The sequence below is a fragment of the Mustela nivalis genome (genome assembly GCF_964662115.1).
Source record: "Mustela nivalis genome assembly, chromosome: 15".
Lineage (NCBI taxonomy): Eukaryota > Metazoa > Chordata > Mammalia > Carnivora > Mustelidae > Mustela > Mustela nivalis.
In genome coordinates, this window is record NC_139034.1 from 8,956,216 (window position 1) to 8,980,802 (window position 24,587).

The following is a 24,587-nucleotide window of genomic DNA, read 5'->3' on the forward strand; positions in this document are numbered from 1 at the left end:
AAGGGTCCCACACATGTTTCTGACATCTAAGTCCCATATTCTTTCTGCTGTGTTATGTTACCTCAGAAAATTAAAGTAGGATTTATCTATTTTTTTAAAATTTGCATTAGTTTTGTTTTTTTTTAAGATTTTATGTATTTATTTGACAGAGATCACAGGTAGGCAGGAGAGGCAGGCAGAGAGAGGAGGAAACAGGCTTCCTGCCAAGTGGAGAGCCCGATCCAGGGCTCGATCCCAGGACTCTGGGAATCACGACCTGAGCCGAAGGTAGAGGCTTTAACCCACTGAGCCACCCAGGCACCCCTCAAGCAGGATTTAAATCACATGTAGAATTCTGGGTTTTGTTTGATGTAGCCAGTTTAATCATTGTGGAAATAAAATTGAGTGGTATTTTTAGTTTGATTTATTATCAAAAGATGCTCACAGAAATAAGATTTGAGACGTCTTTAAGATTGGTTACCCAACACACCATTGAATAATGCTGTCCTTAACTGCATGGACACTGTTCATTATCCCATGAACTGAGATAAGCCTGGGTCATATCCAGTGTCCTGTGTAAGAAGACACTGAGATAACATGGCAGTAGGCTATTATTCTTGAATCTGATTCACCTGTTAAAAGATTTTGTTCATTTCCTCTGTAAACAGATACAAAGCAGTTGATCATTCATTCACAAAAACAAATCTTTTTGTGTTTTCCCTATGAAATCCAAACATCTCTCTTAAGTTAGAAATCTGTGTAGTATCTTCTGTTTTTAAGAACACCAAATACAGCTCAGTTAGAGTTTGGTTGAGTGATTCAAGTCCCTTAAGTCATTTTGTCTGTATTGGTATGAAACTTCAGGGATTTTGTCTTGGTAGAAAATTCATGTACATGGTACTTGAACATGCCATCTTTCTCGGTGATTTTGTTAGTATTTTAGAAATGGTCAGCATCAGAAACATGAAACACAGAATACACAGTATTTTCTTTTTACAGGAAGTCACGCTGCACACAGAGCGCACAGAGCTCAAGTTACTGTGTTTTGAAAGTTGCGTCTCTGTGGCTTTACATGTTTGCTTGTCAAAGCAAGAATGTTTTTGTAGTGTTTATATTTTTTTAATAATTCAGTATTTTCTGAAAAATTTTTAAATGTTTTGGCAGAGTACATTGTACAGTATACTTCTTTTGTTTGATGAAATTGATTCCAGGGTGAATATTCCAAACTTATGAACTTATGCTCTCATAGTTTTGTTTCATTTTTCTATACCTCAGAAACAGTATTTAATGGAAAAGCATGTTTATTATTTGATGTTGCTGGCATTTGTATGAAGTACAGTTTTGCCTTTTGATTTTTTTTCCTGGACTATCCATTGCTTAACTCTCCTTCTGACCTTATGTTTGCTGGGGTTTTTTGTTTGTTTGTTTGTGTTTAAATCTATGGCACAAATGGATGTTGCCCATTTCAGAATTTCCACTAACTTTGACTGTTGGATTGTTGTTCTTTTTTTCTTTTTTAAATTCTAAAGAGCTTTAATATATAAAAAGGCCCATAGTTTCCAAATGTCCCTCAAAAAGGGAATTGATAATGAGTCCCATCAGAGCTGGGGAAAAAAAAAATGTTAAGGGGGTGGAGAGATGAAGGCTGACAATCATTCTCTTTCAAAAAGATCAACAATGTGTCCTCAAATAACCGCTCAGAAGGAAAAGAACTGTCCATATTTGCCTTACATACGGTATTGGGCAATTAAATGCCAACTTAGCTATTTAAGAATGACTTGCTAAAACGTTGAAAAAATGAAAGACTTCATCCTTGTCATAGACTGCCACTTCAGTGGAACATTCGGTGCACATGACTGGGTGGTAGAGATCTTCTGCTTGTGCCTCTGCTGGCTCTGCAGCATCCTCATGGTTGGACCTCATCTTCTTAGGGCCTCGCCTTTTCTTCCTGTTCTCTGGGATTTTGTATCTTAGAACCTCCTCTTTGTTGACAGAACAATTCATCACAAACATTGCTCTATACTGAGTTTTGTAGGATTCGTGCCTTTGGCAATCAAGACATAGTGTGGTCATGCAGGCAGGGCAATTCAAGACAGCATCACTATTTGGAACAGGCTGCTGTTGTTGATGTGGCCTTGTATTCCAAAACCATGGTAGCCTCTTCTCTGTGCATCAACCCAGGCCTGATCTCTGTTCTCTTTTTCAGGATCACAAAGTAACTCATCATTTGTTGGAATCCTGTGTCGCTTTTTCTTCTTCTTCTTGGTCACCTGTGCTGTTTTGTCTTCATCCTCAGAATCAGAATCAAAATATATATCATCATAGTACTTTGTCAGAGCTGTTCCAGCTTTTCCAGTTCCCGAGGAAGACCCTGTTTCCAGAGAGGATAACTTGTCCTCCATTTTTTTTATGGTAGAATTTAATTCGGCTTCCATTTCTTTTTCAAATTCATCTTCACTAGATGATTCACTTTCTCCAGTAAGACATTCTCTGATGGGTTTTCGTTTTTGGTCAGGAGTTCCATGTAAAAGCACATCCACTTCATCTTCAGAACTGCTCAAAGCGGGTTCTTCGTTGCTAGGCTCTTCTACTGCGTAGGGGTCGTAGTCCTCCTGGAGCCGGTTCATGGTGGCCTGCACCCTCGGACACCGACTACGAGCCGCCGCACAGCATCTGTTTACTCCGCAGGTGCCCCAGCTAAAGCGTCTGCCACTCCACTTCCTGGATTGTTGTTCTTAAACCAGTTTTCTTCCATGGTATGCTGTAAATAAACACGTCATGTTTTGTACTTGCAGTCGATACTAGCTCCATATTATGTTAACCACTGATATTTTATATAGCTAATCATTTCGATATTAGTTGGGAAGAAACTGTTTTAATTTCAGTAATGGATTTTTGCTTTTAAAATTTTAATTCATGTTTCCTAACCATAGCATATAAGAACTGTAGCATAGAAATTTTACAGTGTGATAAGACTTGCTCCATAAATGTGTTCTCCCTAATGAGGGGAAACTAGCTGAAAGTTTGAATTGATTAACTATTTTATATTTAGCTTCTGTTGACGGCCAGAAACTAGTGGAGAGGACCAATAGTCATGTAATTTAATGTGTTATCTCCATGAAAAAAAAAAAATAAAACATGGAAAGGGAGTTGATCAGTTATGTTAGTTCAGAGAGTTGAAGTGAGAAGCCATTGGAAAATCCGAGGCAAACTCGTTCCAAGTGGATAGAATCGAAATTGCAGTTGCCCTGAGTGATTCAAGGATGACAAGAATATTCATGTGGCTGGAGTGGAGTAAGAGCAAAAGGGCAAGGGCCTAGAACTTGGGCTTTAATTTGAAAGCCATGGTGAGCGGTTAGGGTTGCTGAGCAGGTGGGTGATGTGTTTTGATCTGGCTGCTGGGTGGTGTGGTAGCATGAGCGGGCATGGGCCGCATGAGTACAGCCCAGGAAGCCAGCCAGGAGGCTGTTGCACTAAACTAGGTAAGAAGTAAAGCCCTCTGTTCTACACTGCCAACTTCCCATAGCCACTCTACCATTCTAGAAGACTCAAAACACAGACTGATGAGCTACTTGTGTGCTAGCTAGCAGTGACTTGGCTTGGGATCACTTCTGGGGGGCTTGAAAGTCCCATCAGCTGGCACACGTAGCTGTGTGCTCTGACTCACTGGGTCTTAACAGCACAGGTAGTTCACGCTATTGTTTGGGCCCAGATTTCTTCCCATGTTGTCGTAGCTGTTTCCGCCCCTGTTGTTCATTTGGTAGTTCATTCATTCATACAACGCCAAGCACATCTAAATATGTGGCAGGCATTGTCCTGGGTGCTGGAGATACACCAGTGAATGAGACAGAAAAGATCCTTATTCTCAAGAAACCTGTATGTACCTAGCGATGCTTCAGGTGATGCAGAGAGATACTGATATAAATATGTGAGAATATATATTTAAGGATTGGTCTTCCTTAAGTGAGGAAATTATTACAAATAACACCTGTTAAATAGATGTGAGTGAATAATTCCCATGTTTATTTTAATCCTGTTTCTCCAAAAGAGCGTAAAAGATTTTTGTATTAATGAAAGCTAACTATTTCTGAATTATGAAGAACACATAACATTTTTACACGTTGATTTAGTCCCCCCCCCCTTTTTTTTGCATTAATGTTGCAGCTATTTGGGACTTTAATAATTTATACCTTTCATATTCATTTATTTATTTAATAATGAAATTGTCCCATTAGACTGTCAGTTCCATGATGAGGGGAAGCCATTTGTTTTTGGTCACCATTGTATTCCCAGCATGTAATCTAGTTCCTGGCATGTAGTAGGTGCTTACTAAATATTTGATGAGTGAGTGAGTGAATGAGTGAATTTGTTTAATTTGCCAAAGCAACTTTGAAGCCCACCTTTCCCATCATGCTACTTAGCAGAAAAGAAAGCAAACCATAAGGAAACCAAGATTTTAGAAATTAAGTGTACTCCATTTTACGGGTCTTGTCTGTGGCCATTTTGTTGATGTTGTTTTCCTGTTTATGTGGTGCTGGTTGAAGTTTTTAAATCTGTATTGACTACTCAGGCATAGTGAGAGTCTGGCACATTTACCATAATGTGTTTATAAAAAATGGACTGCAAATTATTTTAAATATTTCAACAAAATGCTTTAAGAGTATTTTCTGGTTTACTCTATATCTCATTTCCAGAGTGTTCAAGTCAGTTGAGGTATGTCTGTGCATGTGAAGTCCTTTGTTCTGTGTTAAAAGAACAACATCTAAAAAAAGTTGTTTCAAGCTTCAAAAAAACAAAAGTATTTGCCTATTTTTTCTTTATAAATTATTTTGAAAGACATGCATAGATGCTAAAATAACTTCTAACAGGAAAAAAAAACGAGACTTATTGTTTATTGTTTTTTAACCAGAAGTTTTGAAATTTATATCTTTTTAGTTATTTTCTAATTTTATAGTTTATTTTAAATATTCACAGCCAAAATACATTCATTACAACTTTGGTTAGGGGGTGCCTGGGTAGCTCAGTGGGTTAAGCCTCTGCCTTCGGCTCAGGTCATGACCCCAGGGTCCTGGGTTTGGGCCCCGCATTGGTCTCTCTGCTCCTCAGGGAGCCTGCTTCCTCCTCTCTGTCTGCCTGCCTTTCTGCCTAGTTGTGATCTCTGTCAAATAAATAAATAAAATATTTTAAAAAACCCAAAACTTTGGTTACAAAAAACTTGATTTCGTGGGAAAGAGACTACTTTAGACTGTGGCATTGAGCCAGCATACAGAGAGCCAGCATATAGAGTAAATTGTTCATATCTCACTTTAACTAGGCCCTTAGAGCTTTTATGAAATATTTTTATGGTGCTCTCTGATTATCCTTCCTTTTAGATTCCTCGCTGACTTTTCCAATTTGTTTGTATTTTCCTTGAAGACTAATCAACTCTAGCCTATTTCCTTCTTAGCAGACATGGATGGTTCTTTTGTGACCTGGTGATAGATGAGTAAGTGAGAGATAAAAAGGGGACTTTTAAGGGTGTCCTGTACACTTCTAGAAGCTGTCCAGACACTCAAAGTGTCAGGGTTGGTGAAGGAGTCGGGATGGACAAAGAGGCCACGAATCAGGCCTTCAGGAGGTGAGGGGAAGTTGACAGATGACCACAGAAAGAAGGAGGTTCAGGGTAGTATGGACAGACCTTAACAGCTTTTTTGACTGAGGGTGAGTTTTTCATATGCAAAGCAAAGTGTAATGATTTAGAAGTGGCTGCAGGGAGCTCAAAAATGCCAGAGGCTGAAAAGATGGGGAGTTTAGAGCAGAACAGTTGTTTTCTGGTGGGAACAGCAGAAAGGGTTGAGAAAGAAGAAAATCCCAAGGATGAGGAAGGAAATAAGGAACAATAAACGACTCAGAGTAATAGAGGATGGGATAGTGGGGTTGGGAGGTAGACTAGTATTTTCAGGGATGAGGCATCATTGCACTGAGAGGCAAAGTGAAAGGTGATTGACTTCAGTTACCCCAGCCTTGCCTAGACCCGTCCAGTGGTGGAACCATCTAAGGGTTCTGACCATGACTTGGTTTGTCTCAGGAAGATAGAGTAGACAGCTGGGAGGTTTTGCAGTGAGCTGTGTCAGTGTCGAGAGTGACACACAGACTTCTGGCGGCAACAGGGGATGGGGAATGGTGTCACAGTCTCTTGGATCTGTCCCTCATGGGCAAAAACCACTGGACACACAATACCAAATTATCATCAGTTAAATGTTAACACCACATAGGCTAATGCAGTATATCTTAGGACTCAAGGCTTTCATTGTTCTTAAACATAAAGGGCTTGTTGGAGGCTAATCAAATCCCTCAGGACAAGTTTAGAGAAGAGAAGTGGGGCGTGGCTCTAACTGCATTAGTATTATTGAGTTTGACTTGAACTCCAAGAAGGAGGTTTAATAAATTGCCTGTGACATACATGTAATGAAAGGTCGAACCATCCTAGGAATCCAGACAGTCTTGCTTGAGCAGCTGCACCTTACATCTGAGGCTCCTTACAGGTCTTTTTGACACCAAGAGTGAAATGAGTCTATTTGTTTTGACTGTACCTCCCAAATCCACATTTTCACTAGTTCCCATTCTGTTTGTACCGTAACTTTGCAAGAGAAGATGGTATTCCGTTTTCCAGACCAGAAAATCAAGGCCTTTTTGATTACCATAAGATTGAACATTTTCTCACATTTTTTAACTTTTTGAATTCTGTTTCTATAAAATGTTGATTTCCACACTTGGTATTTCCTTTTGTATAAGCTCTTAATGTGTTGAAGCTGTTAATAGTTTTTATGCTTTTTTTTTTTTTTTTACAACCTTTTCAGGGATTTCTTATGCACAGAAAATTTTATGCAGTCATAACTGTAGCTCTTCTAAAATGTAATTTTTTGTTCTTTTTATCTTAGACTTTGCCTGTTTTGTTCCTAATTTGTTGTCTTTTATTTGAAAAATGTCAGCTGTGATATCTTTGGAATTTATTAAATGTGCCTTGAGTATCTAAAGGTAAAATATTGCTGCCCAGGTCTTCTCAGTGTGTCTGATCGCTGAGGAGCAGGTGCCAGTTGTGGGGCAGGGCCTCCCTGGGCAGGCTGCTTTGTATGCAGCTGGGCTGCTTGGGGACTGCCTGCTTTGTGTCCTGGGCCTGCCACTTCCTGGTGGCATGACTTTCCCTCTCTGATCCCATTCCCTCATTTGGAAGATGACAATAACATAGTCATAGAGTTGTTAAAAAAGATCACCTGCAACACTGCCTGTGAAGTCCTTACCTTTCAGTTTCAGTGGTGTGATGTCCAGTGCTGGGTATAAAGCAGTTCATGTTAGTGACTGGTTTTCGGTGATATTTTTTCATTTGTATAGTTACAGGGAACATTTCACAGAGTTACAAAATCTCACTTTTAGAGATTATCTGGATTGAATAGATCATTTGTGATACCGATGTTTCCTATACCTGACTGCAGATCCGAGTCCCCTGGAGGAACTTTGGAAAGTTCCAGGTTCCAGGCCTCACCTCTGACTGAATCCCTAGTGTGCATGGCCCACAATTCTCTTGGATCACTTAATATTGTTGCTTTAAAAAGAAGATCCTCATTTGTCTTAACTGTATTTTTTCCAAGTTTAGTCATATGTTTTTGTGAAAGATAATCTGTTTCTTGTACATGACTGACAATACCAGACCCTTGTATTTAGTTCTGATAGAATATTGGATATCTGTTTTACATCTAGTTTTAATCAGGTTATTAATTTTGAAGTAATTTTCTAATATATTTTTATTTTTAGAACTTTTTGACAACTACATGCAGCAAGATGCCCATGAATTCTTAAATTACCTGCTAAATACAATTGCTGATATTTTACAAGAAGAAAGAAAGCAGGAGAAACAAAATGGCCGTTTACCTAACGGTAATATTGACAATGAGAACAACAACAGCACACCAGACCCAACGTGGGTTCACGAGATTTTTCAGGGAACATTGACAAATGAAACCAGATGTCTTACTTGTGAAACTGTAAGTATGTCATCAAATTTTGTATAGAGCAGATTGAATTCATTTTTATTAAAACTTCTTAGAGATGGAGTGTGAGAGATGAACATGAAGGTGATAATTTCTTAGGTGTAGCATAAATGAATTATCGAAGCTGTACTTGCTCTCGTACTCGGTATGCTCTGTAGTAATGCTGCTTATAAACAGTGAATACCTAAGCTGACTGAAAAATACTTACTGTGGTTTGGACCGTAGTTCACCCTTGAACAACAGGGGCTTGAACTGCATGGGTCCACTTATTTGTAGATTTTTTTTTTTTGTATACGTATAGTACTGTAAATGTGAGGTTTTTAAAAATAATTTTCTTAACGACACTTTCTGTAGCTAACTTTATTATAAATACATACTATGATACATACACAAAGTGTGTGTTAATCAAGTTTTATGTTATCACTAAGGCTTCTGGTCAACCGAAGGCTCTTATAGTTAGCTTTTTGGAGACTCAGATGATTTTCAACAGTGGCAGCGTGGGTAGGAGGTTTCGGTACCTGTCACCCCCCCCTGCATTGCTCAGGGGTCAACTGTATTTGTTTTTATTTCCGTGTAAGAGGCCATAGAGTCATGTTCTGGATATTGTATATCTGTGTCTTACTTAAGTCCATAAGAAACTTACAGGTCAGGGAGGTACATTAATTTGTTTTCCCTTTTCCTGAAGTTGTGTTTATTGCTGATTGTTGGAATAAAAACTAAAGCATACTGTGTACACTCAAGCAGGGGAAAGTACCCACTGCTGGATACTTTTAAAGTGGAGCAGTAGGGAAGAAGCTTGAAAATGGATTTTATGTGGGGTCAGGTAGCCCAGTCCTTTCTTAGTATCATTACCTTCTTAAGACATTTACATTTTAAAAGAATATGTCCTTTTTAAAAAAAAATTTAACATTTCTCATAATGAGTTTATCTGATGTTTCCTTTTAACTGAGACGCAGGTATACATTCTTGGCTGGAGTGATTCAGTTAACATGTCTTTCTCAGGGTCTCACGTGTGGGCACACAATATCCGTCTGCCTCTCGTTGGCAAAATTTTGATCTCTCATTCAAGGTGTTGTTCACTTTCTCTGGTTGATAATGTCTTGTTTTTATGCCTTGGTAAAGGCATTCTGTGGGGAGACACAAATATCTTGTTCATCAGAATCTCCCGCAACATTTAGCATCCACTCAGGTCCAGTCCTACTATGATGGTTCTACGACTAGTCTTTAATAGCACAGAAGAGTAGCATCATCCATTGGAAAAGAGAATTCACAAGCAAGAAAAATAAGACAGATGTTTTATGGATGTTTGGAAGAATAGCATGGTTACTTGTTTGTCTAAATCAGATAAACATACCTAGTATGTTGAGTGAGGCTAATAGGAAATTACATTTTTTAATTAATGGACTTCAGAAAAATTGAGTAGAAAGTACAGAAAGTTCCCAACTCTCTCTCTCTCCTTTCTTCTACTTTCCCCTATGATTCATGTCTGGTATTAATGAGGTACATTTGTTGCAGTTGATACATTATTATTATTATTATTATTATTATTATTATTATTTTAAGATTTTATTTATTTATTGGACAGAGAGCACAAGTAGGGGAAGCAGCGGGCAGAGGGAGAGGGAGAAGCAGGCTTTCCGCTGAGCAAGGGGCCAGATGTGGGGCTCGTTCCATTCTGGGATCGTGACCTGAGCCGAAGGCAGATGCTTAACCGCTTAACTGACTGAGCCACCCAGGCACCCCATGACACATTAACTAAAATCTGTAGTTCATATTTTGAGTTCAGTCTTGGTATTGCCTGTTCTGGGGTTCCATCTGTTTTGACAAATGTGTAATGACACGTGTCTGTCATTAAAGTATCTTACAGAGTAGTTTCACCCTTTGTTTCACAAATTCATCCCTCCTTCCTCTCCAAATCCCTGGCAACCCCTGATCATTTTACTGCCTCCATAGTTTTGACTTTTCCAGAATGTTGTATATTTAGAATCATAGAGAAGTAGCTTTGTAGCTCATTTCTTTTTATCACTTAATTATATTTCATGATGTGGATATTCTGCAGTTTATACATTCACTTATTCACTTATCCATTCAGCTGCCTCCCAAGTTATGATGACTATTGCTTTGTCTGCTCTGGGCCTTGTGCGCTCCATATAAACCGTAGAATCACACAGTATTTAAAAACTAGCATTGTCCACAAGATAGTGTGCTGTGATTTCAAAGGGGATTGCCTTGACTCTGTAGATGAAGTTGGGAAAAACTGACGTCTTCACAGTCTTGAGTCCATTGTCCATTTACATGGACTGTACATTTATCTACATCTTCTTTGATTTAGAAAGAAATCATCTTGTAGTTTTCATGTTGATCCTGTACATATTTTATTTTGTTATTTGTATAGATGAGTGTGGGGTTTTTTTGTTTGTTTGTTTTTGGCTATAATGTAAGTAATATTGTAGTTTCTTTCTTTCTCTCTCCCTCTCTCTCTCTCTCAAAGCAAATGGTGACTGTTTTGGTTCCACCATGAATTAAAATATAGGGTATTTAAGATTTTTTTTTTTTAATTTGTCATAGAGAGAGAGAGTGAGCATGAACACAGGCAGACAGAATGGCAGGTAGAGGCAGAGGGAGAAGCAGACTCCCTGCCGAGCAAGGAGCCAGATGTGGGACTCAATCCCAGGAAGCTGGGATTATGACCTGAGCCGAAGGCAGCTGCTTAACCAACTGTGCCACCCAGGCGTCCCAAGATAGGGTCTTTAAATAGAACCATGACCTATAAGGATTAATGATCTATTGACTGTTGATTATGCACTGATCTGTGCTTTGGAGGCAGATTCCATACTGCACGCTGAGGAGCAGTACAAAAAAATGGCTGACGTCAGGTGGAATTAAAATCTACAGTATTAAATCATGTTGAAGAGTGAATCACTGAAGAATCCATTTCCCCAAATGAATGTTTGTTCTTTTTCACAATTTACATTTTAGGAAATCATTGATATTAAAGGGACTATATTAACGATTCCCCAGGATCATGTGGATTTATTATTTTTAGATATGCCAGTTATTATCGTATTCTGTTTCAGAAGGAATGTGATAATTAATTCTTTGAAAGTGATAATCTTGCCAGATTGCTGAACTACATGGATTATCTGGTCATAGTTCATTGTAAAAGTCTATTGCTTAGGGAGTGAGTGATGTGTTGTTACTCTCTACTCACCATTCATTCACTCGTTTATCACTTGGTAAGGAAGAGAGACTGGCCTCAGCCAGTGAGGAAACAGTAGTGATCAGGGAAGTCCCTGCTTTCATGGTGTTTATGATCTAGTTGAGGGACACAAACAGTATTCAGGTAGATATATTAAATATATATGCTCTGATTAGATTAGGAAGATGGGGAGAGATTTGCCAAGTCGAACGCTGAGTAAACGATTCTGATTGAAGAATGTCAGACTCAAGCTCTTTCTAGGGCTTTCACTCAAGTATGTTGATTGGTTGCATGCGGTGTGTGTGTATTGTTGGTGAATATGGAAATGTCAGTGCCTGGTCAAATAAGATAGTTCCAAAACTAGTGTTAGAATTGGGTGTGTCACGGGGCGCCTGGGTGGCTCAGTGGGTTAAGGCTCTGCCTTCAGCTCAGGTCATGATCTCAGGGTCCTGGGATTGAGCCCTGCATTGGGCTCTCTGCTCAGCAGGGAGCCTGCTTCCACCCCTCTCTTTCTCTGCCTGCCTCTCTGCCTACTTGTGATCTCTGCCTGTCAAATAAATAAATAAAAAAATCTTAAAAAAAAAGAATTGGGTGTGTCTGTAGTTCATATTTGAATGAATTCTGATGTACTCTCAAAATAATGCTGAATGTCTCAAAGTAATCTGTAATTTTACTCTTTAAAGAAGACTGCAACCCATCTTAGAAAATTGACGGTCAAGAAAAGTAAAGGTATTTATTTACCTTTGTGCCTTTGTAGATGCTCTTTGTGTAGGCTTTGAACACTCCACCTTTGCTTCTAGTCTGGAGAGTTCTTCCCCATCTCTCAAGCTGATAGCCTTACTTAGATAATCCTACTCCTGTCTGTCCCCACCTGTATCACCCTCATAATTTCTTGGAGTTTTGGTAACCTCAGTAGCATTTATTACACTTGCTGTGTTGTGAATTTTTCTCTTGTCTCCTTATTAGACCGAAGACCTTAAGGGGAAGGACTGTTGTTTATTTCTGCAGTTTGGTGGGTCACTAACTTCTGCAAGCTAGAGCACAGTTTCCCAGAGGCCTCCATTTCTCCTACCTGAGTCTGGGGGAAGTGAGTTTGTTTAGCAGGATGAGGTTGGGGGTGGTGGTGGGGGTGTGTGTGTTGGTGGTAAAGAGGAGGCGGTGTTGGACCTAAGAAGAATGATGCTTCTACTCAGAGGGTCAACATCTGTGAAAATATGATGGATTGGAATTTTATTTTAGAAATAGTAAAGTGTAGGGGCGCCTGGGTGGCTCAGTGGGTTAAAGCCTCTGCCTTTGGCTTTTGTCATGATCTCAGGGTTCTGGGCTGGAGCCCTGCGTGGGGCTCTCTGCTCAGCAAGGAGCCTGCTTTCCCCTTCTCCTCTGCCCGCCTCTCTGCCTACTTGTGATCTCTCTCTCTCTGTAAAATAAATAAATAAAAATCTTAAAAAAAATAGTAAAGTTTACCTGATTTTTCCTGATTTTTTTTTTTTTTTCACTTGTCAGCTTAAGATATCTGGGCAGATTGGCAATACCTTGATTGGATCGAGTAACTGTTAAGAACAAATCTCTTCAGATATGTCTTATTCTAGGTCACTGTTGTTCTGCTAATATGAGAAAAATCAGTTTTTCTGAAGTTAGTGTTGTAGCCTGACCCAAATGAGTGATTCTTTGTTGATGGGAGTGAATAAACTTGGAAAGCTACGACTAGAAATGTTTTTTGTTTTTTTGTCCACGAAATAATATATTTTCAGTGTCACATGGTGGTGTTTGTTTTGCCTCTGAAGTAGCTTCGATTTCACACAGTAGTTACCTGATATTACATAGTCTCCTTAATAAGTATGAAATGATGGGAAAAGTAGCCAGATACATGTAAGAGAGGCCTAGGTTTGGAAACCAAAGCTGCAGAGCAGTTTTGAGTGGCCTGGGACTGGAAGGTGGTAATACATGGGTCTTGCGCTGTTCCTCGAAGGCATCAGCGCCACCAGCTGGGATCATTACGTCCCTTCCTGCGTGGGTTGGAGAAGTCATGTTTGGAAAGAGATTGTTGAGGAGGGGGATTGGGTAAAGGAGAAGTTGTTAAGGGTAGACGGTGGTAGATCCTGGGATGGCACTGGCCTGGCTGCTTGCCCACTCCCAGTCACAGCACGGGGAAGTAGAGCCATCAGAACGTGGGAGGCCAAGGCCCCAAGTTTGTGCAGGTCCGACAGGTTTACTTCTTAAAAGCTTGTCCCTAAAACAGCACCCTACACGCGGTGACCTTTAAACTCCTTATTGAAGGAAAGTCACAGGTGAAGGTGGCTATTTGTCTTTTCTCACTGTTTTGAGTCTCACTGGGGTCACTCAGTAAGAGTTAAGAGTTAAGCCTCTGCCCTGTTGATTGTCAAACCCCCTCCCAGGGGGTCGGGGGTTGGGGGTGTGAGTGTGTGTGTGGCTGCTCTCCTCTTCATGTAGTCCGAATATTGTATTAAATAATAAAATGCTTTGTTCCTTCTCAGGAAATAGGGTAGATGTAATTCTTTTATTAGTAAAATAATTTTTATTTATATTTTATTAGTAGAATAGTACTTCTATAGTAGGAACATTCAAAGTGAGTTGCCATTATTTTACTCATTTTTGCTGTTTTTACTATAAACATTAATTTTAGACAGGAAAATTTCAAAAAGAAGGATTTTTTTTCCCCTCATGTAAATGGTTAAGTACTGATAAGGAATGTTTGAGCATGTGTTTGAGGAGGCTTAGTGGAGAGATCATTTAGAATAAGTGTTATAAAAGGTTTATTTAAGCTTGGTAATCTGATTTTGGCTACAATACCTTTTGGTTATTAAAATGATGTGTTCTCATTAGAGAAAATTTGGCAAATATTTTATAAAAGGCATTTGAAAACTCTTACTCAAAAAGAAAATAACTGCTTTACCTCCCAGAGCATATTTTGTCTTTAAAAAAAAAAAAAAAAGCTTGGGCTACTGGGTGACTTAGTCAGTTGGGCGACTGCCTTTGGCTCAGGTCATGATCCTGGAGTCCCAGGATCGAGTCTTGCATCAGGCTCCCAGCTCCACCAAGTGTCTGCCTCCCTCTAACCTTCTCGCCTCTCATGCTCTCTCTCACCGTCTCTTTCTCAAATAAATAAATAAAATCTTTAAAAAACAAAAAACTTAATCAGCCTTATAGATAAAATTTTCCATTTCAGTTTTCCCCATGAATGATTGTCTTGCTGGCTTTTAAATTTTGTACAATTGCCGGATAAGCATGGAGAGTTTAATGTTTAAAATGATAATATGGCAAGTTTGTTAATGCAGAAAGGTATGGTGATAGGGTATGACGTTGTATATAATTAGTAGAAATGGAATTTTGTAAATGATGATGGGTTTATTCTAATCTTAGGTACTTAATAGTTATCACAAAAATAAGACCATTGGGATTTGAAACTTTTAATATGTTTAAAAAGTATAGTTTTAAGCACCATATTCAAGTGTGTGGAATGTGTCTAAGGACTGGATTTATTTTATATCATGTGGTTTTTGCTTACCTTCTGCTTCTAGCTAATCTTTTTATAATCTCAGAGCAGTTTAATTATTTACCCTATCATGATCCACGTGGCTAGTTTTAGCCAGGCTTGATCACAACACATCTAGTTTTATTTGATTCCCAGCTTTTGACCAGGTCCCCCAGAGATGGAAAACCTCTGTTTTGTTACTTGGAAGTTTCTTCCTTCCTGCCTTTGAAATAATTTTTATTCTAGTTCTCCTGAAACTTCTGCTGTCTCAGGAAAGATTATTTAAGCACTTGTTCACTTAGTAGCATTAATCCTTAACAGAAACCTTCATTTTTCCAGATTTAGATGGTCTGATTTAAATCAGATAGTCTAACCTAAAATCTAATTTAGATTTTCTTTTAGTAGCTTAATCCCAGAAACTTAATGTTTAATATTTTATTATATATCCTACAGCATGGCATAGTAAAAAGAGCAGTTAACCCAGAAGATAAATTTTAGATAAATTTGTACGTTTGTTTCCTTCCAGATCTAAAACTGAATACTTTGATTCCTTCAGAGTTTATAAATTATTACTGATATCATCAGTATTTTGGAACCTCTAGTCATGTTTTATCTATTAATTTTTTTCTTCTTACTTTTTGACTACCTTCACCCCTTGTACCTCTGCAGCCATCAGACTGTTCTCTGTATCTGTGAGTTTGGTGGGTTTTTTGTTTGTTTGTTTAAGATTCCCACATATGAGTGCTCATAGGTATTTGCCTTTCTCTGTCTGATTTACATCACGTAGCATAATGCTCTCTAGGTCCATCCATGGTGTTGCATATAGCAAGATTTCATTCTTTTTTCTGGCTGAGTATTATTCCACTCTGTGTATGTACAATAATTTCTTTTATTAATGGATCCATTGATAGACACTTGGTTTCTTCTGTGTCTTGGCTATTGTAAATAATGCTGCAGTGAACACAAGGGTGCAGATACCTCTTCAAGTTAGTGTTTTCATTCTCTTCAGATAATTGCAGTGTTATGGTAGTTCTATTTTTAATTTTTTTGAGGAACGTCCATACTGTTTACCAAAGTGCTTATGCCAGCTTACATTCCCACCAGAAGTGCATTCCCACCAATAAAGATTCCATTTTTTTCATATCCTCACCAATACTTTTTTTTTTTTTTTGATCATACAGTCTAACTGATATGAGGTTGGACCTCATTGTGGTTTTGATTTGCATTTCTTTGAGGATTGATGATGTGTATCTTTTCATATACCTGTTGGCTAGCTGGAAAAATGTCTGTTCAGATCTTTTGCCCATTTAAAAAAGTCAGATTTTTTTTTTTTTGCTATTGAGCTGTTTGGGTGAGTTCTTTATGTATCTTGGATATTAGTCCCTTAACCAGATACATGATTTGCAAATATTTCTCCCATTTAGTAGGTTGTATTCAGTCATGTTTTAGATTATATAAGGAGCATGGAATTAGATACAGTTAAATGTGAATTATGTCTAGTTCCCCAGTTTTGTGCATGGAAAATTACAGTCCAAAGTTAATATATATTTCTTCCTTTAAAAGCATTTTGTGGAGGTTAGGGATACTGCCATTTTATTCATTAACAGGCTATTACTATGTAACTATTTACTCATGCTTGAACATTTTTTCTCTTCCAGTACCATTAAAACCAATTTTGAATTGGTGCCCTTTTTGAGAGTCTACATTTGTTTCCTTAGGTGTGAGTGCAATCTTGGACAACTTAATTTTCTGTGCTGTGGCTTCCTTATCTGTAAAATGGGAGTAAATGATACTTGGGTTCATAGCAATCACTTTGTAATGGTGGTGGTTCTTTATTACCCCTATAAAGTGATTTGTGCCCTCAGTGTGGAAAGGACTCTTTGACGCTACTACTGATTCATGTTAGCTCAATAAATATTAGTAAGCAAAATTGAAAAATTTGTTTCATGAAATGCAATTATTGCAGCTCATTAATAATATATGCCTCTGAAAACACAGATTTATTTTGAAGTGGATTAGATTATGATATTGTAAACTAAGAATGGAAATGATCTTTCTCTGTTTTAAATAGTTTGTAGAAAGATTTTATTCTTTTTGTCTGGGAATAGATATGGTCTAATTTGTGACATTCTCGAACATTTTTGAGAAGTTTAGGTAAGTTGGGAATACTACTTTTAGAAGAAAAATCTTGCCTTATTTTTTATACTAAAAAAACAGGCACCCCAACTTTTTGTCACTGTTAGAACGACTTGTGTGTATCCAAGTCAGCTTCAGGCCTTATTTCCTTTTGTATTTTCCTATTGTTCCTGCCTCTGTCCTTTCCTGCAATAACATCTCTCATTGGCCTGCCGTGTAGTTACCCAGTCTGCTTTCATATCTTGTTGAAAACCTATTATTCTCTCCTTGTCTCATGGGCTGGAAAAGGATTAAATATCTGTAAAGTGCTTTAAAGTGTTGTAAGAAAAGGGTAAATGTTAGTTGTTATGAACAGTTATGTATGTTTTGCTGCGTTGAAAACTTGGAACCAGAGAGACAGTGTTAGTGTGAATACCTGGAATTAGAGTTTGATCATTTAAAATCTTATGGTTAGAATCTGTATTAGAAGGAGATGAAGGACACAGTTTATAGACATAATTTGTTTTGGAAGAAAACTATTAGTCTTCACTTTCACAAAGTTCCCAGTTGAGAAGAATTTTGTGATAGTGTCAAGTCCAAGATATTTAATAGGAAACATAATTGTGTGAGGTGCTGAGACTTTGCATATCCGCTGTGTTCACTGCCTTATGCTTTTCTGTTGCTTCTTTTTAAGAAAGATCATTAACTTTTTCTAGAAATTGTGGAGTGTCTACAGAGTGTATAAGCTTGCCTAGACTCCCCATCTGTAGTAATCCACTTGTCTAAGGCTGCATGCCAGTAAAAATTTATTTCCAACTTAAAACAAGAAGTGGATGTTTATTTCAGTGATAGCTGACAGATGTTCTTATTGAAATGCTTCATAGGTGCAGGAATCATCCATGCATTTCCTACTTGTGAATACTGGTTTAAATCACAGAATCTTTTAGCTGAGTTATTGACTGTTGCCTTTGATTTTACTTTGGTGTTTTAGTGACCTAATAAGTCTTCTGCCTGATAGTGTTTTTCATCGGGGGATGGGGAGAATTTATTAGCCAATAGTGACATACTTTATTTTTTTGTTTATTTTTTTGGTAGAGAGTGTTTTTTCTTCAGTAAGTACTTTAAGGAAGTATTATTGGAGAATTACATTACGTTAGTTTTGGGGGGGGCGGTACTGAGACTAAAAAGGTGACAATGGTAAGCCCTGGTCTTTACAAAGCTTCCCATTTAGTGTGTCCTGAATGGGTTCTGGTTGTGCTGAGAAAGTAATCCTCCTGGCCTCTAGGCAGCCGAGAGGCATTTGGATTGACCAGATCCATTGACTAGTCTCATCCAGTTGAGAATCCTCTTATCTGTATATTTTTGGGGGCTCTACAGTTACTACTCTCAAGAGAGAAGAGGACTTTCAGGGAAAAGGCTTCACAGAAGAGATTTGAACTTTGTGAAATGAAGTCATTTATTGTGTAGACAAGGAGGGGTAGGATTCCAGATGTGAGCAAAGGTATAGAGTCATGGAATAATGTGCTATTTTTAGAGTCTGTAGTTCAGTTTGGCATGGAAAGAGTCCTGGGAGAATTTTAGGCTGGAGAGGAGGAAGGGGCAGATAAAGAAGTACCAAGAGAGTTTACCAATCATTGACTCTTATTAAAATATCATTAAAATATGTATTTAGCCTGAGAAAATAAAGTTCAGAGGAAAGTTGTTGGGATAATGAAACAATGGAATTGATAAAAATGTCAGTACATTGCATGGATTGTTAAAAGTTACTTGTATTATTTTTTTAAAGATGACGGTAACAAGATTGGGTATAATCACCACTATTCAGTGGGTGGTTAAAACCTGGTAAAGGTTTGCTCCTCCGAAAAACCCCAGCATTAGAAATTTTAAAGTTACATAGACATGTTAAAAATGAAGGATAAATAAATACACACCCACCCTAGAGATGAATTTTCTTGCGTCCAAACCAACAGGAAATTAAACTCTATCACTCAGACTCTGAGAGCAGAAAAACAGAAAAATCAAGAAGCAAAATTTAAAAAAAAAAGATCAACAGAAAATCCAAAGCTAGTTCATTAATTACAATGAACCTAAATGGATTAAATTTATCTGTATTATAGAGAAAGGACTATCAAATTACATAAAAACCAAAATGTTGCTAAAAGAAACCTGCCTAAAACAAAAAGACAACATATATAACCATATGTTCATGTTATTATACCTAAGAAAACCAACTGTATAGATTGATTTTGAGATATTTCAAAATCATTTCAAAGTTATTTCATCCTTTTTATCTTAGCTCCATACTTTCTCATAACTGTTGCCTTGAAGACCCATTTAGGGCTAGGAAAGCTCAAATGATAACCCCGTTTTCACAGATTGGAGAAACAGGTTTTAGGTTGTTCTCACATTCACTAGGGATGAGGTCTGAATTTCTTGACCCCCAAATCCATAATGATATCTATAAACCACTATGTTGAAGCTTTCATGGTTGGAACAAAATTGTTTTCTTTCCTTTTTAGAGAAGAATTTGGAGTTTTTGTCTCTTGACTTCCATGTTTTCTGTGTGTGGGGGAGTACCTTTGAGTACCACTTCGTTAATTATTGGTACTTGGATTTCAGCTTTGAAATGGAATAGTCATTCTCATTAGATCACATGCATATGAAATGAGACAATTCATGTAGACATCCTTTGTGCTATAAAATAGAACCTAACGGGGCACCTGGGTGGCTCAGTGGGTTAAGTCGCCGCCTTCGGCTCAGGTCATGATCTCAGGGTCCTGGGATGGAGTCCCACATTGGGCTCTGTGTTCAGCAGGGAGCCTGCTTCCCTCTCTCTCTCTGCCTGCCTCTCTGTCTACTTGTGATCTCTCTCTGTCAAATAAATAAATAAAATCTTAAAAAAAAAAAAGAACCTAAAATCAGTATATGACCATTATTGATAGGACTCCTTGTCCTCCTAAGGAGAGGATGGAAAGCACATTAAGGTGCCATAGTCCAAGAGTTACAATGGCCTCATAAGTTTGCTTTCACAAAGTGTAGTCATGTCAGAGTTTGAAAATGAGTGTTTTGAAGTTCCTGGTCTTAGGATGCTCAGGTGACTGATGAAGCAAATTTCTAAGTGGCGGTTGTTGTTGTTCTTCTTCTAAAGATCATTTTAATGATTCATAAATTTATGGTTAATAGAGGTTTTATTTGTTTGATTTTTGTTTTTGTTTTGTTTTTTCCTGACAAGCTATCTGTAAGTTTGGCTCTTCTATTAGCATACAATTCGCTGAATTATTTGTGCTGTGAGGGTGTAGTTAACTTCTGATATCAGCAAACTTTCTGTAATTCACTTCTAGTAGCAGTTTTTTAAAGTTCTAAAATTATGGAGAGTAAATGTTGTTAATTTCTACAGTATTGGTCCACCTGGATTTTTCAGGGATCCTTGACAAGAGAATTTTTGTAATTCTTTTAAAGTAGAATCTTACAAAGAACCCATCTCAGCACAAATAAAGCAAGCAGTGAAGGGGCAAGGAGAGACTAAAATAAAAGCCATCTGTTTTTTGGAATGATAAATATGTTTGTAATATGAGATTCTGTAGGCAAAAACATTTATTCTGATTTGTCTGTGATTATCTCAGGCATTATAACTGAAGAAGTTGCTATCTTTTTTCCTAGAATGTTGTTCCACAGTTTTTCGCTGATGTCAGATTCCCTGGTGTTTAATTTGCTTTATGAAGATACTCCTGCAGGATGATTACAGTGGTACCTTGGGGGTAGCAATTGGTTCTTTGAACTTTGCACGAGGAAAATGTGTTTTTCAAAGAGTAGGAGAAGGGTGTTCTTGTTACTGCCAAACAGGATATAATATTTAGGTTTCCAGCTTACAGCCTTGAATGATGAAGCTTTGGTTCATCTAGGAACAGGTGAGGAATAGAAATGGAGTGTTTAATCTTTCATTATTTGATGGACTTAAGAGTATAACACTCTGATTGCCTCAGACCAATGGTAGTCAGGGTTCTTTCTTTAAAGGTGAACAAAAGTTGAACAATTTTGAAATGTGAGAGGCTCAAAACTAGATATAATTGATGAAAAACAAAACCAGAAGTACTGTGCTTTGATTCTGCTATGCAAATTTATTATTCTTGTTATTTGTATATATTTCTTTAAAAGGCCTTTCACTCTTTTTTTCTTACTAGTTTCTTTAGTTTACTAGTTAGTTTCATTTGTTTTTACCACATTTTTTGAATTCGAAGAGGTTTACATATCCCTCACAGGGAACCCAGTTCAGTAAAGACCTGACATGTTCCCATGCCTGGTAAAGCAGCTGCCTGGGCTTTGACTCTCAGCTTTACAAAGAGAAAGTTGAAGGAAGCAATCTTACCTTCTGATTGATTTTTTTTTCCCCCTGTGAAAATCAAGCCTTAGCCTAGTAACCCCACATGTGTATTGGCAACATTGTCATCTTGTTTGAAGACATGCTAGATTGCCCATTTAAACTAACAAGTAATATCTGTCACCTGTTTTGTTCTGTCTGTAATTTTATTGTTTTTGTTCCTTAAAGACTACATGGCTGCTTGTGCTGAGATCACTGGCTTTCCCAGTACTCCACGGTCCGGCTGTGCCAGGCTACTTGCTTTAATTCTCTCCTGTCACTTTGGGAGCTGGACCATTTCAGCCCTGACAGTCTAGCTTTGTTGTGATGTTCCTGCCATTTTCTTTCTTTCTTTTTTTTTTTTTTTTAAAGATTTTATTTATTTATTTGACAGAGATCACAAGTAGGCAGAGAGGCAGACAGAGAGAGAGAGAGGAGGAAGCAGGCTCCCTGCTGAGCAGAGAGCCCGATGCGGGACTCGATCCCAGGACCCTGAGATTATTACCTGAGCCGAAGGCAGTGGCTTAACCCACTGAGCCACCCAGGCACCCCCTGCCGTTTTCTATTAGTGATTACTTCGATCATCTTAGCAGACTTTGGAAAGTTGAATGTGACTTCAGTAATTTTCAGCTTTCACAAAGAATTTAGATCTAGATTTCTTGGTGAGAATTTTTTGCATCCATGTTCATCAGGGATATTGGTCTGTAATTCTCCTTTTCAGTGGGGTCTTTGTCTGGTTTTGGGATCAAGGTAATACTGGCCTCATAGAGTGAGTTTGGAAATTTTCCTTCTGTTTTTATTTTTTGAAATAGCTTCAGAAGAATAGGTATTAATTCTTTTTAAATGTTTGGTAGAATTCTCCTGGGAAGCCCTCTGGTCCTAGACTCCTTTGTTGGGAGATTTTTTGGGTAACTGCTTCAATTTCTGATTATGCATCTGTTCCAGTTTTCTGTCTCTTCCTATTTCAGTTTTGGTAGTTTATTTGTTTCTAGGAATACATCCATTTTTTCCAGATTGCCTAATTTGTTGACATATAGTTGTTCATAATATATTCTTAGGATTGTTTGTATTTCTTTGGTGTTGGTTGTGATCTCTCCTCTTTCAGTTACGATTTTATGTATTTGGACCCTTTTCTTTTCCTTTTCATAAGTCTAGCTAAGGGTTTATTGATCTTACTAATTCTTTCAAAGAGCCAGCTCCTAGTTTTGTTGGTCTGGCTTACTATTCTTTTGATTTCTGTTTCATTGATTTCTGCCCTAATCATTATTTCTCTTCTCTTGCTGGATTTAGGCTTTTTTGCCGTTCTTTCTCTTTCTCCTTTTAGGTGTAAGGTTAGGTTGTATATTTGAGATTCTCTTGTTTCTTGAGAAAGGCTTTATTGCTGTATACTGGATGTCGATTTCTAACGTTTATTGAGTGGCTACTTTCTGGTGATATTGCTAAGTAACCTCACAAATTGAGATCTTATAAATAAAGGTGAAAAAAGAGTTTGGATTTAGGTAAATTTATGGATGATAAATCTGGAATGAATTATTCAAGAAAGGATATTTGGGTATATTTTTGGTTGAAATCAAAGCTAACAAGGCTCTCTTAAAATGCTACTCTAACAGGGAGAAGGCTGGACTGAATAGGTGTGGCACAGTTTAGAAATGAAATGTAATGATGGAACATTTGTAAAACCTCCAGATATGTATGCCTGTGGAGTGGTTGGTAAATGTTGCCTTATTTTCCTTCTGTCATTTTTACAAACAAAGTATATTTAATACTGACTCGGAAATATGATGATGAGGTCAATTTTAGAAATGGGATGGTAAATATGCTTTTGTAGATTAGTAACTAATGAATTCTTTTGAATTGTTGAAATGAGGAATTTAAAAGTGAATAAATCATTCTGGTTTAACCGTGTATATTGTTAAAGAATATGACATGTGATTACCTTGGAAACAATAGTCTGAATTCTATGTTTCTAAAAAGTTAAAGAGCCACTTACTATTTTACAAAGTACTAAGCTGTGTGACTTTAAAAAAAGTCATCTTCTGCCAAGAGAAGGAGATGCAGTCTTTCCCAACAGTTAACTGCTTGTGAGAGTCTGTTTGGTTGGATGTTACCTGTTCACGTACAAACATGATGTTGTGTGTTTGTGTCACTGCCCCACCCCCAACAAAATCTGCAGATTTGCAGCTTTCAGGTTTTACTTCCATGTATAATGGCTATTTTTCTTTGTCATTTGGTTTCTTCCTTCTAGGTCAAAACTGTGCTCATTTTATTCTCCGTTATTTTCAATGTTTTCCATGTTAGACCTTATATAGTACTATTGCACATTTTCATTTTCTTAAACCCCAACTGTAACAGTTTCTTAGAGCTGCCTGAACAAAACACAAAAATCAATGTGGCTTAAAAATCACAACTGTATTGTCTCCCAGTTCTGGAGGTCAGAAGTCCAAAATCAAGGAGTCAGCAGAGTTGGTTCCTTTGGAGGGCTGTCAAGAGAGTCCGCTCTGCCTTTCTTGAAGCTTCTGGTGTTTGCTGGCAGTCTTTGGTGTGTAGACACATCCTGCCTTCATCTTTTTTTTTCCCCCTAAGATTTTACTGATTTATTTGAAAGAGCACAAGCCGAGGGAGAGGGAGAAGCAGGCTCCCTGCTGAGCAGGGCGCTGGATAAGGGGCTCAATCCCAGGACCCTGAGGTCATGACCTGTGTTGAGGGCAGATGTTTAACCTACTGAGCCACCCAGATGACTTCCCCTCCCCCACTTTCATCTTTACTTGGTGTTTTCCCTCTTGTCTCTCCCATTGCTTTTCCTCTGCACGTCTGTCTCTGTCCATGTTTCCCCTTTTCATAATGACACCAGGTGTTGGATTCGGGCCCACTCTAATGACCCGTAACTTGATGACCACTGTAAAGACCCTCTATCCAAATAAGGTCATATTCTGAGGTCCTGGGGGTTAGGACTTCAGATGCTTTTATTGTGGGGTGCCATTCATTCCATAACGGCGGTGGGGCCATCAGCCCCATTTCTGGAGTCTGAATCTGAATGGTCAGGCTGTGTCCTGGACATTGGATGCATGGCTGTTTACCTGTTTACCAGTCTTTGTTCTCAGGGGGCTTGCAGTCTAGTTGGGAAGACCATACTCACACATGGCAGGGTAAACAGTGACCCAGACCTCAGACTTGTTGCTCAAAGGGAAGACAGGCCGAGTTGGGAGTGAACAGAGTCTGGACCATCTGGAGGCTTTCTGGGAGTGGTGGAGCGGGGAGCTTGCTGGGATTCCCAAGGTGATAGGAAGGACAATGAGGGTGGGGAAAGGGCTTCTGAGAGGAGGCAAGAATGTATGCATGAATGAGAAGAGCTAATAAATAAGCGTTTAGTGATTAAAATGACATAAGTAGTTTAATGTTTCAGTAATTTTGTCCTCA

General features: G+C 38.2%; 2 protein-coding genes and 1 pseudogene across 3 annotated transcripts in view; 1 reads left to right on the forward strand and 2 right to left on the reverse strand.

The window, feature by feature from the left end:
- The window catches only part of LOC309848526 (ral guanine nucleotide dissociation stimulator-like), a 438,233-nt gene that overhangs the window by 107,533 nt on the left and 306,113 nt on the right, over nucleotides 1-24,587 (reverse strand). The window lies entirely within an intron of this gene.
- Nucleotides 1-24,587, forward strand: part of LOC309848891 (uncharacterized protein) — a gene marked incomplete at its 3' end in the record, with an annotated part of 339,926 nt that overhangs the window by 92,280 nt on the left and 223,059 nt on the right. The gene's annotated exons all lie outside the window — the stretch shown is intronic.
- Nucleotides 1,542-24,587, reverse strand: part of LOC309848523 (E2F-associated phosphoprotein-like) — a 66,385-nt pseudogene continuing 43,339 nt past the window's right edge. Inside the window, exon 2 of the transcript in view lies at nucleotides 1,542-2,619. The product of the transcript in view is annotated as an E2F-associated phosphoprotein-like (transcript). The remainder of the gene's footprint in view (nucleotides 2,620-24,587) is intronic.